Source organism: Hypanus sabinus, chromosome 13 (genome assembly GCF_030144855.1).
Source record: "Hypanus sabinus isolate sHypSab1 chromosome 13, sHypSab1.hap1, whole genome shotgun sequence".
Lineage (NCBI taxonomy): Eukaryota > Metazoa > Chordata > Chondrichthyes > Myliobatiformes > Dasyatidae > Hypanus > Hypanus sabinus.
In genome coordinates, this window is record NC_082718.1 from 99,953,529 (window position 1) to 99,973,008 (window position 19,480).

Here is a 19,480-nt window from a genome sequence, read left to right on the forward strand (position 1 = left end):
GCTGTGCGGATGCCGAGTAGGACCCAGGGAAGCTCGTCCGCCCAGTTGGCTCCTCGCAGGCGGGCCATGAGGGCCGACTTCAGGTGACGGTGGAAACGCTCCACTAGCCCGTTCGACTGTGGGTGGTAGGCAGTTGTGTGGTGCAGCTGAGCCCCCAAAAGGCTGGCCATAGCTGACCACAGGCTGGAGGTGAACTGGGCGCCTCTGTCGGAGGTAATGTGGGCCGGTACACCAAAGCGAGATATCCAGGTGGTGATCAGGGCTCATGTGCAAGATTCAGAGGTGGTGTCAGTGAGCGGGACCGCCTCTGGCCATCTTGTGAACCGGTCCACAATAGTCAGGAGGTGCCGCGCTCCGCACAACACTGGCAGGGGGCCCGCGATATCCACATGAATGTGGTCAAAACGCTGGTGGGTGGGATGGAACTGCTGCGGTGGGGCTTTGGTGTGCCGCTGCACCTTGGCCGTCTGGCAGTGCATGCACATTTTGGCCCATTCACTGACCTGTTTGCGGAGTCCGTGCCAAACGAACCTGCTGGAAACCATTCGGACAGTCGTCCGGATGGAGGGATGCGCCAAGTTATGAATGGAGTTGAAAACACGGCGCCGCCAGGCTGTCGGGACGACGGGACGGGGCTGGCCGGTGGCAACGTCACAGAGTAGGGTCCTCTCACCCGGGCCTACGGGGAGGTCCTGGAGCTGCAAACCGGGGACTGCGGTTCTGTAACTCGGAATCTCCTCATCTGCCTGCTGTGCCTCTGCCAGTGCCTCAAAGTCTACTCCTTGGGAAAGGGCATGAACGGTAGGGCGAGAGAGCGCATCCGCCACGACATTGTCCTTACCCGAGACGTGCCAGACATCCGTCGTGTATTCAGAGATGTAGGCGTTGCTGGCAGGATGACCAGGGGTCGGACGCTTTCGTAAACGCAAAGGTAAGCGGTTTGTGGTCCGTGAACGCGGTGAAGGGCCGACCTTCTAGGAAGTACCTGAAATGCCAGATTGCCAGGTAGAGCGCCAACAGTTCCCGGTCGAAAGCACTGTACTTGAGCTCGGGTGGCCGCAGGTGTTTGCTGAAAAACGCCAGGGGTTGCCAGCGACCTGCGATGAGTTGCTCCAGCACCCCACCGACTGCCGTGTTAGATGCGTCCACTGTGAGGGCGGTAGGGGTGTCCATTCTGGGATGTACTAGCATTGCGGCGCTCGCCAAAGCTTCCTTCGTTTGAACGAAAGCGGTGGCGGACTCCTCGTCCCAGGTAATGTCCTTGCTCGGACCCGACATCAGGGCAAACAGGGGGCGCATGATCCGGGCAGCTGAAGGGAGGAAGCGGTGGTAGAAATTGACCATACCTACGAATTCCTGAAGGCCTTTGATCGTGGTGGGTCGGGGGAAGTGGCGGACCCCATCTACCTTAGTGGGCAGAGGGGTTGCCCCGTCTTTAGTAATCCTGTGGCCCAGGAAGTCAATGGTATCGAGTCTGAACTGGCATTTGGCAGGGTTGATTGTAAGACCGTACTCACTCAGTCGGGCGCAGAGTTGACGGAGGTGGGACAGATGCTCCTGACGACTGCTGCTGGCTATGAGGATGTCGTCCAAATAGATGAACGCGAAGTCCAGGTCCGGTCCCACTGCGTCCATTAACCGCTGGAACGTCTGTGCGGCATTCTTCAGGCCGAACGGCATGCGGAGGAACTCGAAAAGGCCAAACGGGGTGATGAGAGCCGTTTTGGGGAAGTCGTCAGGATGCATCAGGATTTGATGGTACCCTCGGACGAGGTCTACCTTGGAGAAGATCCGTGCGCCGTGCAGGTTTGCTGCAAAGTCCTGAATGTGCGGCACAGGGTAGCGGTCAGGTGTGGTAGCCTCGTTCAGCCTGCGGTAGTCGCCGCACGGTCTCCAGCCTCCTGTCGCTTTGGGCACCATGTGCAGGGGGGAGGCCCATGGGCTGTCGGACCGCCAGATGATCCCCAATTCCTCCATCCTCTGGAACTCCTCCTTCGCCAGTCGGAGCTTGTCCGGGGGAAGCCGCCGAGCGCGGGCGTGGAGGGGTGGTCCCTGGGTCGGGATGTGGTGCTGTACGCCGTGTCGGGGCATGGCCGCTGTGAACTGCGGTGCCAGAACCGATGGGAAATCCGCCAGGACCCTGGTGAAGTCGTTGTCGGACAGCGTGATGGAGCCGAGGTGAGGGGCTGGCAACTGGGCTGCACCCAGGGAGAACGTCTGAAAGGTCTCGGCGTGTACCAGTCTCTTCCTGGGCAGGTCGACCAGTAGGCTGTGAGCCTGCAAAAAATCCGCACCCAGAAGCGGTTGGGCTTCGGCGGCCAGTGTAAAGTCCCACGTGAATTGGCTGGAGCCGAACTGTAGCTGCACCTGACGGGTGCCATAGGTCCTTACTGTGCTGCCGTTCACGGACCTCAGTGGGGGACCTGGTGCCCTGCTGCGGGTGTCGTAACTCGTCGGAGGTAAAACGGTGATCTCGGCACCAGTATCGACCAAAAACCGGCGTCCCGACCTTCTATCCCACACATACAGGAGGCTGTCCCGATGGCCAGCCGCCGTAGCCATCAGCGGCGGCTGGCCCTGGCGTTTCCCGGGAACATGCAGGGCGGGCGACAACGGCGGGCTTCTGCGCCCCACCGCTGGTGGTAGAAGCACCAGTGTTCAGTGGGCCGGGGGTTGGCGGGCTCTGCGGCCGGGCCTGGACTGGTTTGCTGCTGGGAGTGTGGCTGGGAGATCTGTGCGATGGACGCCCCGCTCACCTTTTTGGCGTTCCACAGCAAGTCCGCCCGGGCTGCCACCTTCCGGGGGTCACTGAAATCCGCGTCAGACAGCAGCAGGCGTATGTCCTCGGGCAGCTGCTCCAGGAATGCCTACTCAAACATGAGGGAGGGCTTGTGTCCTCCGGCCAGAGACAACATCTCATTCATTAAAGCCGATGGAGGTCTGTCTCCCAAGCCATCCAGGTGCAGTAAACGGGCAGCCTGCTCGCGCCGCGAGAGTCTGAAAGTCCTGAGGAGCAGGGCTTTGAATTCCGTGTACTTGCCGTCTGCCGGGGGCGACTGTACAAACTCCGCGACCTGGGCCGCTGCGTCCTGGTCGAGGGAACTCACCACGTAGTAGTAGCGGGTGTCTTCTGAGGTGATCTGGCGAACGTGGAATTGGGCTTTGGCTTGCTGGAACCATAGGTTCGGTCGCTGTGTCCAGAAACCTGGCAGTTTCAACGAAACCACATGAACAGAGGCGGCGTCGGTCATTTCTGGTCCAAAAATCGTTTGGACCGTCGGGGTCACCAATTGTAGCGGTGTGCTACATGCAGCGCTAAAATTACGACACGGAGTCGGTAACTGCAGTCGAAGGAAAGACTTTATTCGAAATCCTCAGCCTCACTTTTAAGCCTCCCTCAACCTGCCCCCCGTGGCGCAGAGGCTCTAAAGCTCTGTGCTCGCAAACCCCCGTAGGCTATCTCCCTTAGCCGGAAAGCTGGCTAATTGTGAGCCGGTTCGGATGTGCCAGGAAATGGGTCGCTACAATACATTGAAATATTTATTTGGGAGGTGAGAGTTACACTCAATACCCACCAGCCTGATCCACTGGGCAATGCTGCTCTCAAATAATGAACGTTTAAAGTGATTCAGTGAAAAACACCTTCCACTTCCCATATCTAGGAAAGTATCTCACAGAAAGGCAGATTTTGATGATGAAATTCAACAGCTATTTCATGGAGCCAGTACAGACTTCAATTGTCCGAGGAAAAATATGTTTAAATATAAAGATGCCAAACCCTTGTACAATTCGCATGCTCTAACGATTCCTGCCCTCCTTTGTCTGAGATATAATATCTGCATCATGCAGTTCAGGGCGTTCGAGAGATACCACAGACACCATCTCTGCAAAGACATCTAGGTCCCCAGCAGGATGTAACACGGGTGTGGGGTGAATGGCCACACGCAGAGGGAGAGACAATGAATTGGATTGAACCGTTCACTGAATTTTAATAAGAACTGTGCAGAACAAGAGGAAAATAATAAACACGGCTTGAACAGATACATTAACTAGAACTCTCAAACTAATGGCTTTGTTGACACTGCAGCTCGTTTACAGCATCGATCTAAATAGCGGTCTTCTTTACCAGACTAAGGTAAGCAGGAGGCATTGCTTTTGCTGTGCTTTGGTCAAAATTTGAGAAGACTGATGCAAAGGGAAGGGAGTTAAACACTAATTGCCTAGACTGTGCATACTCACGAGAATGATTCCCAGCCCCATTCAGCAGCCTTCCTGTGAGGGCACCCAGACTCTGTGGCAGAGTCCTTGGTTGTGACAGGGCCATCCTTCCTAGGCACAGCTCCTGTGCTGCCAGAGACTTGTTCCAGCTGGAAGTCCCAGATGAGAGAATTGTTCAAGGACGTCATGAACTAGAAGCCAAAGAAACTTCCTCAGGGCCATGTCCCTCCCAATCAATGAGATTTTGGACCCTGCCCCACACTCAGTGAGATGCACAGAACAGATAAGGAATTCATCCACAAAGTGGGGAGGAGGGAGGTGAGCGTGACTGGATTAAGGGGGCAGGAAGTTGTCTGTTTAAACTGGGAAACACAGAACACTGGATGAATCTTCACTGATTTAAAGTAGGTGCAATCTATATATATATATAGGTGGCCCTGTTGATATCCTTTTCTACTATGCATGGTCCCATTCATAGTAGAAAATGAGGGGCCAACCTGTGCCTCTTAACCTTCAAAGGAAGATCTCTGGATGCCAGCCAGACATTCTGCCTTGGCTTGAGAGGCCTCTTCTGTCAGCAGAGCCAGTCAGCTTGTCAGGCATACTGTTTCTGGGCATGAAGCAGAGGTGTCCTAGCCCATCTCCACTTGTGCTTGTAGCACTGAACCAACTGCTCAGCAGCAGGAACTCACACATCAATCCCTTGGTCAGGGAAGAATGGTGGCTGACATCCCTTTTGCCATTCAAAGTGGGACATGCCAATGGAGGACAACTGGAGGTTATTGTGCGCTACCTCTGCCCAAACAATTTGGCAGCTCCTGGCTGCAGGGTTGTAAAGGATAAGGGAACACAGGGTTGTCACCAACTCCTGATTCACTCTCTCAGTCTGGCCGTTAGATTGGGGGTGGAAACCTGAGGAGTGGCTGGCTGTTGCTCCCAAAAGAGAACAGAAAGCCTTCCAAGATTTGAATGTGAACTGTGGTCCTCAAGCAAACACTATGTCCTGAGGAAACTGAAGTTTCTGATGGAGCGGCGATGAAAATTTGCAAATCCCATGAAGTTCCTCACCTGTTTAACAGTAGATGGTTTGGGCCACTCTGTGATCGTCTGAACTTTACATGTGTGCATTTGAACATCAGAAGCGGTGAGAATATAGTCCAGGAATGACACCTGCTCTTTGTGGGATTCACATTTCTCCGGCTCAGCATAAAGGTTGTTCTCGAGGAGCTGTCTGAAAACCCTCTGAACATGTTGGATGTGTTCCTGGCGAGAGTGGAAATAGATAAGAATATCATCCAAGTGCACAAAAACTAACGGATTCCATGTGTTCTGGAGCATGTGGTTGACTAAAACAGCTGAAGCGTAGCCTGGTGAAGGTGTTGGATGCTGTCTTCCACTCGTCCCTTTCTGAGAGGCGAACCAAGTAACACAGATCTATCTTGGAGAACATGGCTGCTCCTTGGAGATGTTCAAACGCCGAAGGAAACAGAGGAAAAACGTAGCGGTTTTTCACCGTGATGTTGTTGAGGGGCCAATAATCAATGCAGGGACAGTGCTTGCCATGCTTCTTGCTTGCAAAAAAAAAAGCCCGGCCGAGTTGGTGAGGCTGATAGACAGATAAATCTTAAGGCCCATTTTTCCTTGATGCGGCCACCATTTCAGAACAAGAGAAGGAAAAGAGCCAGCCCTGAGGAAGACACATCAGCGATGAGCTCAATGGCACAGTCATATGGCAGGGAGGTGGTCTTCTTCTTTCTGAGGAACTCGAGAAGATTATCATAACACCAGACAGTTCCACAGTTGCAGCTGGCATAGGAAGGGATATGTTGACAGGGTGGACTCCACTCTTGGAGCACCTTTAGGGACCTATTGTTTTGTGGGTTGTGTCGAGGTTGCCAGGGAAGGCCCAACACCAGCAGCTGCCTGTAAGCAGACATATCTCAAGGTTGTATAATTTATATATTCTTTGATAAGAAATGAGCTTTGAATCTTTGATACTTTGAATCAACATGATAGAAGGATCGCTGTTCCCTATTGTTGCCTTCTAGCACGTTGAAGGGATATTGTGGGAAGGTGGATCTTGCTGGTGCCTGGAGGCTTGATATCAATATTCTCTCTCAAATGCTGAGTCGGAACTCTCCACCTTTGTGCCAGAGAGATGTCAGTGAGGTTCCTCAGCTGCCCAGGAGTCAGTCAATGCCTGAAGCTCGTGAGTCTGAGACCCCAATGATAAGGAAGCTAGAAGCACTGTGGGACTAAGGGAAGATACACGCAAGGAGAGCCTATCATCAAACTACCCTTCCTACTGATGGGTATCGTTTTTTACTAAGGGCTTGGTACATGATGCCCGGAAGTGCCCAGGATTGCCACAGCAGAGGTAGCAACCTGTTCTCCTGCGCTGAACTCATTCCTCCTGTGGTAGGTGCATTTGCCCCACCTGTATAGCTCCTGCACCAACTGTATATAGATGATGAGAGACAGGGTGAAGGTAGACAGTGATCTAAAAAGATCACTATTCTCTCTCTACGCCAATCAGAAAGACTGGATTTATCCTGTTTGTTATACACTCCGATCTCATATTGAACTCCTGCCCTCACACCATTCTGGAAAGCAGCGATGAAGGATTTCTCATTTCACCATGTCTCAACTGCATGTGTGAGGGACTTTACGGCGTAGTCCCCTCACCGTCCCATTCCTGAAAGGTCGGGGGTCGGTGGGCTGCCTCCTGACCCCATAATGGAAAATCAAACACTCTCTTCAACTCAACCACGAATTATTGGAAAGACTGGGCTGTAGAGGAACCGTGTTGAGTGTTGAACAGAGTGAGTGGAGGGACCCATCCAAGAGATCCACCGTGTAAGCCGGTTTGCATACCCCATCACTGAACTGACCTGGCTGGGCTTGGAAAGTCAGCTCACACTGGGTAATGAGGTTCCCGCATCCACCTGGTAGAGGAATATTCAGCTCCGTTCCGGAAGTTGCCAAGGAAATTGGTGCATTAGTGGCTAGGACTGATGAGACTGTTGAAGAGGAGGATGTGGGAGACACTGGGAGCAGAACTTCCATGATGGAAGGCTGCTGTATTGCGGCAGTGTAATGTCAGCCACCCGGTTCTGGCTGTTGGTAGTGAGGGCAGTAGTGGCGGCCACTCGATTCTGGCTGTCGGTAGTGAGGGCAGTAGTGGCGGCCACCCGGTTCTGGCTGTGTGTGGTGAGTTGGTAAACTGTCACTGTCAGTACTGACACCTGTTCTTCCTGCTGTGATTGTGGACGCCGCTTTGCTTGAGACTCTTCCCCCAGCCTAGCCTCTACTAACTTCTCCTCTATGAACTTTTGTTTGGGCTGGGCTTTTCATTCTGCAAGTAGCTGTCACACTGAATCAGCCATCACTGCCAACGCAGCCTCCACTGAATTTAACTTCTCTCCTACCTGATCAATGAATGTCAGGGCCATGGTCAACTGCTGTCTTTCTGCTGGGTCCATTTTGGTGGTCAAACCTTCTTGACATGGATGCGCAATGAATGGCCAAGTGGCGAGGGAAATATACTGATTGAACAGTTCCCTAAACCCTAATAAGAACTGTTCAGAGCAAAAGGAAAATAATAAGCATGAGGCCAACAGGGACATTAATTAAAACTCTCAAGCTAAAAGCATTGTGGTATGGAAGCAGTAACTAAATAATAATTTATAGTGTCTTCTTTCCCAGAATGAGGACTAAGGTAAACAGGGAGCATTACAATGCTGTGCTTTGGTCAAGACTCAATAAGACTGAGACAAAAGGAAGTGAGCTCAATACAACCACAATGAAACACTAACTGGTTTGGAACATGCATACTCATGAACGTGACTGCAAATTCCATTCAGCTCTCCGCCTGCGAGGCCACCTAGACTCCATGGTAGAGTCTGTAGATGTAACAGGATGAGTGAACTGACATCAGTCTTTTCACAGACAACATCCCAGCATTGTGGCGCTAATTACAATCAATCAGCTCTGATTAGCAAGGCATTTCAGTGGCAAACTCATGGAAAAGATGCACTATTCTGAGCAACAGGAAGATCCTCGGAGAACTCTGCAGTTGAAGCAGCATTGGTAGGGGAGAGGAAATATTGATATTTCTGACCAAAAATCCACATTAGGAATAATTCCAGCATCTACTGTCCCTGTGTCTCAAACACAACATGGAGTGTCATGGAGGAGCAATGGCGCTACTACAGCTCGGAGTGTTTGGAGTTCCAAGTTTAGTTGTGGAGTCATTCAGCAAGGAGTCTCTATACATCCTCCTAATGGAATGTTGGGTTTTCCTCAGGTGCTCCAGTTTCTTCCTGCAGTCAAAAGGTGCACTGGGTAAGTTAATTGGTCTTTGTAATCCGTCCTGTGATTAAGTTGGGGATAATCAGGCTTGCTGGGATGGCGTTGCTCAAAGGACAGAAGGGACTTTGTGCTGAATTGCTAAATAAAATAAAATAACACTATTCTGAGCCCTGCTGCAGTAATGGATTACTAGGTGGAAAGATTCTCGAACCTTTCTTGAAGGGATGTCATATCCCAACTGACTCCTGGAAAATGGAGGTCGCTCAAAGTGGAGAGTAGACATTCAGGATGGCATTGCGTCCACACATTAGTATTACATTAAACCCCAGATTAGTAGCAAAAGGAGTGCACAACATCCCAAAGTATGCACTTGCCTACTCCACTAAATACCTCTTGCCCCACCTGTGCATCTTATCTCAATCTCATCAATTATATCAGAACCCGTAACCTAATATCAAACTTCAAAGTGCCAAACTTAATAATACACAGGCAATGAAGGCAGAAACTCACACCAGTGTGTCTTTATCACCATAAATGGTTTTGCATTCCCAGCAATCTGACTACATTCCCACTGCTCATTCTCTAATATTTCAGCCACATTGCGCAATAAAGACAAAGCCACTTTACACTAAGTTTGAAAAGCTTCAAATTAAATAGATTAGAAAAAGCAAAGTGTGTTAAAAGTATTTGAAATTGCTTTCAGCTGGTAATTAATTTTAATACATTTGGGAAGTTTTTTCAATGTAATTTTTGCAAACATATGTTTCTGTAGTCAGCTGCAATCAACCTTTTAATAAAAATGCAAAATATAAGTGAAGCAGATGTCATAGGGTGACTGCTCCATGTCAAACTGTCAAAGGTAAGTTACTTATTTACAAAGAGCAGTGGTAATTAGCCTTTGGTACAATCGACCTATCACAAAGGTTATGACAACAAGCACCCATTACTCATAAAACAACAAAAGTCTGCAATATAGAATAGAGGCTCTATAAGATTATATTTCTTTCTTTTTTTTTGCAAGCTGTTAATCAGATCTGATCAGAATTTTAGAGTGCGTTACGGGACACTGAAGCCGAGATTGGCCTCAAGTCAAAAGCAGTCATGTTGCAGACTTTGGATCAATAAATGGCACCTGTAGAAGCCACGCTAATGGAGCATCGGTAATTGCGAGCAATGCACACAAAATACTGGAGGTGCCCAGCACGTCAGACAGCATCTATGGAGGGAAATGACCAACTGGCAACTCAGACTGTTTATTCCTCTCCATAGATTCTGCCTGACCTGCTGAGTTCCTCTAGCATTCTGTGTGTGTTGCTTACAATTTCCAGCATCTGCAGAATTTCATCTGTCTGTGATTAGTTCTTGTACTTGTGTAAGTAATAGCATGCCTGCCCTGAACTCCCACTAACCAAGCAGATAATGTCAGAGGAAAACACAGAGCAATATTGACCGTTGAGATCAATATTCCAGCCAATGGAATTTTGTACAGTTTGCTTCATGAAGTTGCACCCTCTACTGTTATTTAGAGAGGGTGGCACAGTAGCATAGTGTTTAGTACAACGCTTTACTGTAACCAGCATCCTGGGTTCAATTTCAACTGCTGCCTGTAAGGAGCTTGTACATTTACCCTGTGACTATGTGGGTTTCCTCCAGGTGCTCCTTTTTCTTCTCACAGTCCAAAGACCTACCGTTTGGTAGGTTAATTGGTTGTTGTAAATTGTCCTGTGATTAGCCTAGGGTTAAATCAGATTGCTGGGCAGCCTGGCACGAAGGGCCTGGGGGCTTCATCTATGTTGTATCTCAATAAATAAATAATTCATCACCTACTTACAATTCAGTTGCTGGCTGATTGTTATAGACTTCTGATATGATCCAAAAGTGATCAAAAGTGACACTTGATATGGAATGCAGGAACAGTGTGACAAATGTTGAACAACTTTTTAACCATGCTCACGGCTTCTGGGTAAATCTGTTGCTCGTTAACATGGGGACATGAGTAGACATTTACAATGACTGAGAAAATGAGCAGAGGTTCAAGCAGAACATAAGATATCACGAGAGTGGTTGGGGTTGTCAGTGGGAGAAAGTGCGGGATCAATTCTTCTGTCTGAAACCGCGAATAGTGGCATAAGAGTTGCCACTATTCTGTAAGGTGGCCCTACTCACGTATTCGCAGATCATTACAGACAGCACATTGCAGAAGTCACCTTGACAACATTGGCAATGTACTACTGCAAGGTGTAAAGGAATGCTGCCGACGGGCTCAGTCCAGGCTGCAGGTGGCGGTACTGAGGAACACAATAAAGGTCTGTGCGGCTAATGCTAAGGCTCTGTGAGGAAGGAACACAAATAGGCTCCTTTCACCACAGTGTACATCAGTGAAGGAGTTGGGTGGGGAAGCCCCTTGAATAATGAAAGGGCATCACCTCCTGGGGCCACATTATGTTGTGACACTGGTGCTATGTTCGTTTCAATTTTATACTCTTTTTAAAACTTACACTATTGATGCTTTTTTTGCACTGTTTCTTCCTTTTGTATATATTTTCATCACAAAGTCTATTGTTGAAGTACAAATGTTACATGCCTAGCAAGGTTATAAATACCTATCATTCAAAAAGGCTGACCGTGAATCATTTACCAGAGGCATATGCCTTTGTAAAGATTACAGTCTTCTCCATAGTGTGGGGGGCAACTGAGAGAAAGGTGATGTGTACTGACCATTAATATCACAGATGACTCTAGTGCAGGGGTAGCCAAACTTTTGGATTCCATGCGTCAATCTTTTCACGCACAAGTTCAGATGCACCATACAACTCTTATAACCCGATTCAATTCTTGTGAAAATGGTAATGGAGACATATTTACCATTTTACATGATATATTGATTTAATATAAAAACAAGGTAAATATTACTTACCTTAATGAGACTTTTAACAAATATATTTTGACTTCTTTTAATTTCTTCCTTTTTCTTAATCACATATTCTTTCTGTAACTCAGACCCAAGCACTAGCTTCAGTTTTCCTTCTATTTTAGTCTGATGTTGCGTTTTAGTGTCTATTAAGATCATGTCTTCTATTATGTGAGAAAGTGTTTTCACAAACAATGCACAATGGTTTTCCTCACGGAGCTGCTATAAATAAAGATTTTTTTTCTCTACAAATTGGTTTTTGGTTAATACTTTTTGCATGAGTAGGCTTACTTTTTATTATTATCACTGGGGTGCAATGCGCCACCTCTAATCATCCAATGTGCCACTTTTGGCGCATGTGGCATAGGTTGGCCATCCCTGCTCCAGTGCATAGCCACCTGCACAGCATGTACATACAGAAAGCCTGATGGAGGAGTATATATAGGAACTGAAGGGTCTGAGCCCAAAACTGTGACTGTCCAGTTCCCTCTGTAGATGCTGCTTGTTCCTCCAGCACTTTGTCTGTGTGTTACTGAAGAAAAGAGATCAGATGCACTTTTGTCCACAGCCAATATTTTAGCAACAGTGCTTCCACAGTGTGTATTGTATCCGTGAGTATGTAGATGGGATTGGCTGCCATATAAATGCTGGAAAGTGCTGACTCCAGGTTCTGCCAAAGTCCTGTGGCAAGCTAATCCTGAACTCCCCTCATACAAACTCTTCTCCCTCCTGCCGTCTGGGAAAAAGGCTCCGAAGCATTCGGGCTCTCACGACCAGACTATGTAACAGTATCTTCCCTCAAGCCATCAGAGTCCTCAATACCCACAGCCTGGACTGACACTTTACTGCCCTATTGTCCTGTTTATTGCACTGCTTTGTGCACTTTATGTAGACCTGGGTAGGTCTGTAGTCTAGTGTAGTTTTTTTCCGTGTTGTTTTTTTTACATAGTTCAGTCTAGTTTTTGTACTCTGTCATGTAACACCATGGTCCTGAAAAAACGTTATCTCATTTTCACTATGTACTGTACCAGCAGTTATGGTCGAAATGACAATAGAAGTGACTTGACTTGATTACTTGAGACTGCACCTTTCCTTGCTTTCCTATGCATTATGTTGTATTATACTTTTCACCTGTAATGTAAAGTGTTGTGCTAACCAGTTCACTACTGTATATTGGTTATGTTGCCTGACTGAAGTTTTTGTCCATGCTTAACAGAACTCTCGTGTGATCTTACCCACCAATAAACTGGGGCCTGTGCTATCCTTCTTGTGGTCTCTTCACACTTAACTCCAAGCTTTGACCTCCAGAAATAATCCATCCTTGACTTTCTGACCTGGGCACCCACAGATACAAGCCATGGCCCCTCCTTTCTCCTTTCATTGCCAATGCATTCAGTGCAGCATCCAATATATCCCAATGTGTGGCATTCTTCAGCTCAGCATTCAATTGTAGAAAACCAGCATCTTCTCCAGCCACACTGGATAAACATCTAAGGGATGCATCCCAGCTTGAAATGGGGAGCCTAGCCTCCAGCGACACGATCCATTTATGATATTGAGCATCCTGCTGAATGGGTCCATCCCAGTTCGTCTGTCTAAAATGCTAAAAGAAAATTCTAATTTGGAGTTCGAATAACACTGGCTTATTGCCAATATTCTGCTGAATGAGTATGGGTTAATCAAACATTATGCTTGTTGTATCTGAAGTTGAGTTTAGCACCACTCTGTATCAACCTTTCTTTTTATATATAATTACTTAATCCATTGATTTGTCCTAACTGGTAATGCAAATGCTGATAGCATACAATTAAGAAATTTAAATTATGACCCACATTTAATTTTAAAACAGATCAAAGGTCTGGGCCTGAAATGTCAACTCCATTCCTCTCCATAGATGCTCTTAGAGCATTTTTGGGGTTAGGACATGTAACAAAACATTAACTTTAGCAACTAACTTTAGCCACCAATCTTAAAATCTGAATAGGGACCATGGATTAAATTTAAAATGCAGCTCTGGACAACGGGTTCCTAAGAGCCATGAACCACAGCTAACAGAAAGACCAGACAATGCCAATTTAACATTCATTTGTGTAGCTGTAGTGTGGGTGTGAAGAAGGAAGTGAGAAAGTTATACATAATTCAAAGAAAGCATTGTAGATACATTGTAAATATAGAATTGTCCGTTGTTCTTTAATATTTAAAATGTCATGTAATATCGGATTGAACAGGCCTCTTCCTCTGAAGGGTTGCAATATGATGCCTGCTTTGTTTCATTTTGTCAAATAGACTACTTCATATCTACCAGCTGAGTCCTTCTGGTGACTTTGTTCACGTAACAACAGATGCTGCCTGACCTGCTAAGCTCCTGCAGTATTTTGAGTGTGTTACTCAAGATTTCCAGCATCTCCAGAATCTCTTATGCCTATGATGTCTATACTAATTTTTAATCTTTCCTTTCCTATAATAAGATATTGTACTTTTTGAATGACAAACTCACCTATCTCCTCATATATTTTGCTTATTTTTTTTATGGCCGTCACATACAGAAGACTCAAATATTTTATTAAGTGGACACCTATATACCTACCTTTTACCATGGAAGCATGAGTCAGAAAGATACGTACGACGGAGTAATCCATTATTGTGTTCAAGCATCCTCCTCTAAAGTGATTTGTCCATTAGTTTCCTGCTGGCATTACTTAGGTGCAAATTGGACTTTTAAAACAAAACTTCCTGGCACTTTGTCCGATAGCAATGCACTGCGCTCTGTTCTCTACAGTGAGTATACACTAGAGAGTGTGATTGATGGTGTACATTTATGAGTGGGTGGTGGATAACCCTGGCAATTTGCTCTAGTAAGTGGTAATTCTACATGGGCATCCTGCCACATTTAGCCTTGGGTATTCTCATCTCTGTGGGCCCCTTCACTCAGGTGATTTACAATACAGCTTTCCAAATTGGTGTCTTTCTGTTACTCTTTCATATATTTGCTCTTGGCAACGAGCCAGGCTCGAGGGATTGCATTTTAAAGAAAGTGTCTGAGCTGAGCCTCAACAAGCTCACAGCTTTGCAAGGACTGAGGTGAACTACACACTAAGCTATCAGATGTTTCTAGCAGTTCCAGTGATATGATTTAATCTAGTCTTATGGTTACAGATGCCAGATACTCAAGTCCACTAAATCACAATATCCATGTTAGAATGTAAATAAACCAAATACTCTAAAAGTACAAACACAACCAGGTTAAAAATGACAGAAGGTAGAGTAGTGATTCAAAGCAGCTACAACCTTGTTATGCATATCTCAAATAAACTTGCTACAGGAAAAGGGACCAAATTGTACAGTTCCAGCAACCCAGATGCTGTCTGCATGGATTTTCCATATTCTCCCTATGATGGTGTGGGTTTCTGTTGGTGTTCTGTTCCCCCCCCCCCCCCCACCTCCCATATTCAAAGAACTGGGAGCTGGGGAGGTGGTACAGTCATATAAGTAAGTTGCCCCCTGGTGTGTGGGATTTGGAGAAACTAGGGGAACATTGATGGGAAAGTGAGGAGAATAAACTGAGATCAGAATCAGAATCAGGTTTATTATCACTGGCAACGTGAAATTTGTTTACTTAGCAGCATTTCAATGTAATACATGATAATATAGAAAGAAAAAATAAATAAGTAAACCAATTACAGTTTATATATATATTAGACATAAAATAGTGCAAAAACAGAAATAATATACATTAAAAAAGGGAAAAAAAAGCGAGGTTGGGTTCATGGGTCCAATATCCATTTAGGGATCATAAGGCAAAGGGGAAGACGCTGTTCCTGAATTGCTAAGTATGTACCTTCAGGCTTCTGTACCTCCTACCTGATGGTAACAGTAAGAAGAGCGGATGCCTTGGGTGATGGGGGCCCTTACTAAAGGATGTCACCTTTCTGTGGCCCTGTTTCTTTAAGATGAGAATTGGATTAACAGAAAGGGGTGCAGACAGCAGGTTGAGGGGCCCATTTTCCTGCTCTATGCCTGCGTCTATCTGTATTTCCATAATGGAGAGTAATATGGTCTGAATGATCTGCTAACACTGTAAGGACACCAGCCGTTCCCCTCAAGTAGCCTTGATTTCCTCTCTGCACTGAAGGGTTAGCACTTTACCTCTGATGTCGCTCCGTCATACCCGGCTGCCTTTCTTTTCACACCTACTTATTTTCCTCTGGCAGCATCACCCAAGGGTGAGGTAGGCTTCCACAAGCATGCCGCTGAGAACGAGACAAGTCTGCCAGCTGACTTAACCCCTTCACGGCCTCTGGTCTGAGACTACCTATCCCCAGTCCAGACAGGATGAAAGGCAATTTCCCACTCTCACTCTCCCTGACAACATATCATAGAGATCAAAGCCATCATTATTTTGGCCTCCCACAACATGCTCCATAAGCTCCATACCTTGCCATCAATCTGAACTCTCTCACTCATGCTTTAATATTAAGGCAATCAATCCTCTGCAGATGATTACCTTAGTCTAGACAGCTTCTGGGACGTTGCCAGCCACATCCTTTCATTCCCTGGACCTGCATTAAATATCGTCTGAAATTCAATGTCAGCAGTCTTTCTCGGCCGTAGCCTGTGTAGTTCCCTTATGAGCTAACGAGGAATTTTATTAATCAATACCTACAAAGGAAAAACAATTCTGAAATCATAGCAGTAAAATTGTTATTTTGTGTGTGTAATTGCATAACGATTAACATTCTGAACAAATTGTGCAGCGTTCTGGACCTTGACTGCAAATCCCAGTTTGCTAGTCGGTAATTTTAAATTCAGTTAATTAAATAAATCAGAAATAGAAGGCTGATGCCAGTTCTGGGACCAAGAGAGCAAATGGTTCAGTGATGTCCTTGTTAGCAAAATGACTAGTCCTGGAGCATGTGCCCATGTCTGCACCTGGAATGATGTCAGAGTCTGATGCCTTTGCTGTATCCATTACACACAGCCAATTCGTGATATGTAGGTGTTAGGTGGAATTGAATTGGCTGTAGACAGGTGGACATCTCAAAGGTACTGGATAGATTGACTAGCCATTCAGTGTCTCTGGCTGAAGATGCTCGCATATACTTCAGTTTAATCTATTTGCACTCATTTGTTAGGCCCCACCATCACTGGGAATGAGAAATTTCACTGGAGACACAAGAGAATGTAGTTACTGGAGCAACAAGCTACTGAGGGAACTCAGCAGATCGAGCAGATGATGTGTTTGGGTTTGGGGGGGTGGGGGGAAGGAGTTGCTAACTTTTCAGATCAGAGCCCAGCCTGGTGCGCATTTTGTAGTTTACTTGCCCATCACCACTCGTAACTGTTAAGTCTTGTAACTTAAAAATATTAAATTACTTCAAAGGGGCCATGGGAGTCCAGGGAATACGGGTGTAGTTCGAGTTTACTTTGAGCGAAGTGAGCACTTATCTGGCGGTAGCAAGATGACGTATGCAATTAATGCATTTTTACATAAAACCATAATGAGTTATTTTAACGAACAAGAATGCTTAATCAAACAAGATTACTCAAATACTGCTGAAATATTAAATACACAACAATAAAAGAGTGTAGCAGGGACACAGGATGCAGGCATTTGATCTGCTCCATTGATTGCTGTATTGCTTTGGTCTGTCTGAAGAATGCTGACCTCCACTGATCAGTGCAGACAGCGTCACTGGTTTAGCAGCTCATTTCGCAGATGCTTCTGCTGCTGCTCCCAGCAATTCTCCCTTCAGTACTCCTTACAGAACCAGAACTGATCCCTGAGACTCACCTTCCAGAAGAGTGTTGGCATTATTGGTGAAATCTTCATCGTGTCTATACTGCAATCACTTAAGCTGACAGGTTGGCCAGACTTAATTGTACTTCTCAATTCCATTTCACTCAACAATCTCTGCTGATTTACAATCTGCAAGTATGTGCCTTACATTTATCCCCACCCTTCCCTTAGCCATAATATCTTGTATCAATCCCTTTTCAGAGATACAACCCATCAATCAAAGTGGACATCTTCTAGTATCCAAATTCACAGTCGCTCTGTTGTGAATCAGCCTTCTGCAGAATCTCTCCTGTGGGTCATTGCACACGGCATGTGCCAACGCACGGTCCTGTTAGTAAGCTTCAGGGATAATTTACAGTGGCATATTTTATTACCTGGATATGAACTGCCTCTATATTGCACACATACAGATTGGCCTTGCTTGTCTTCTAAAAGAGGATCTCTCCACAGTACATCCAGCAAAGCTCCCTATTCCCTCCAGACTCTTTGTACTGAAGGATCTAGGCTTCAGTTTTTATTACAAGCAGAAAAAAAACCAGATAGATCCATTTGGACAGTTACATACATCTTCATCTGCTTTGGTGCAGGGACCTAGTCTTTATATGAAGCTAAGAATAGAATTTCTGGGAACTAGTTCAATGCCAAGGTGTACACTGAAGCTGAAGGTGTACACAAGCTGTCTTTGCCTTTTTATTGATTTAGCTTATCCCCCATTATACATCTGAGGCTTCATTTTTAAACTCCATCAAGTCACACGGCAAAACCACTTATCTTTATAATTTTACTTAGTCACTGAAGTTACTCAGGCCAAATTTAACCATCAATCCAAATGTAATCTGGAATTTTTGTCCAGTCAAGTTAAAGATACTGCAGCCTATTTAGCTGGATCGCAGACATAGTGTCCTCCCTTCCAGTCACTCATTTCAGCAGTTCTAAAGGCAATTTCCATAATTTTTGCCAAATCAATCACTGAGGTCCAACATTGATCTCAATTATCCTTAATTAAGTAAATCATTAAATCCCATTGTCAATCATTGCATTTTCTTTTTAAAATTCAGTCCGTCAGACTCATTATTGATCTCAAGTGGTTTTTCAATGAATCAGTCTAGTCAGTCACTTAGTTCATCAGTGCAGGAACAATTTTTCATCTGCCCCTAATAATCAAATCAGTTTCATCATGAACCTTCACACTTTTCAGGAAAGAAGCACTACAGGGTTAGAAGCTACAGAGCAAGAATTTCTTCTCCCATGTCCTGATATTTTCATACAAAAGTTAGGAAAATAAATACAATTGATTATAGTTTAAGAAGCCTCAGTCTGTATAATATAGTCATCTGCACATAACTGACCGCAGTTCAAAGAATAACACACAGAAGATGCTGAAGGAACTCGGCAGGCCAGGCAGGATTTATGGAAAGAAATAAAGAGTCTATGTTTTGGCTGAGTCTTTTTCCATTGATGCTACATGACCTGCTGAGTTCCTCCAGCACTTTGCATGTGTTACTTCGGATTTCCAGCAGCTGCAGAATTTCTCGTGTTTATGCTTTATAGTTCATTTTGTATCATGACCATCTCAGGTGTTCATTGTGAGAGGGGTGGATGATGCTTGAGGGGTCTAGAGAATGGGTTTTGAGGGGTGGTTTCACTATCACTGCCTCACTGCTTGCATACTGACAGCAATTCAGCACAATTTAGCCCAGTATGCAGATTATTCAAAATGAGAAATGGGCAGACCAGCAGATTTCCATACTGAAGAAAGGAGCACAAGAAGTCGTCTGGTGCGGCGGTAAGGTACACAAAAATATAATATACAAAAATTGGTTTAAAAAGCCAGTGAGGAAGTTGTTTTAAATATTTTGTTTTCTCATGCCACAGAAGGAAGCCATTTAACACATTTCCCCACTTTTCCCCCTTCTAACCTAATGTCATATCAGAGTCGAGTTTGTTGTCATATGCACAAATACATGCTTGCATAGATGCAACAATAAAGTTACCAGCTGCAGCACCGCAGGCACATAACATTACAGATACAACATGCACATGGAAAATGCCAACCAACATCAATTTTACAAAACTACAATGGTTGGGGAGGGGAGAGGGAGTGGGAAGCACCAGAAAGACATATTGTAACGATCAATAAATAAGCTGTTTGGAATTAAATTACATTGGTTGGCACCTCAGGACTGGGTGTGTCTGCACCTGCGCGAAACAACACCCCCCCCCCCCCCGACACTACAGCGGCA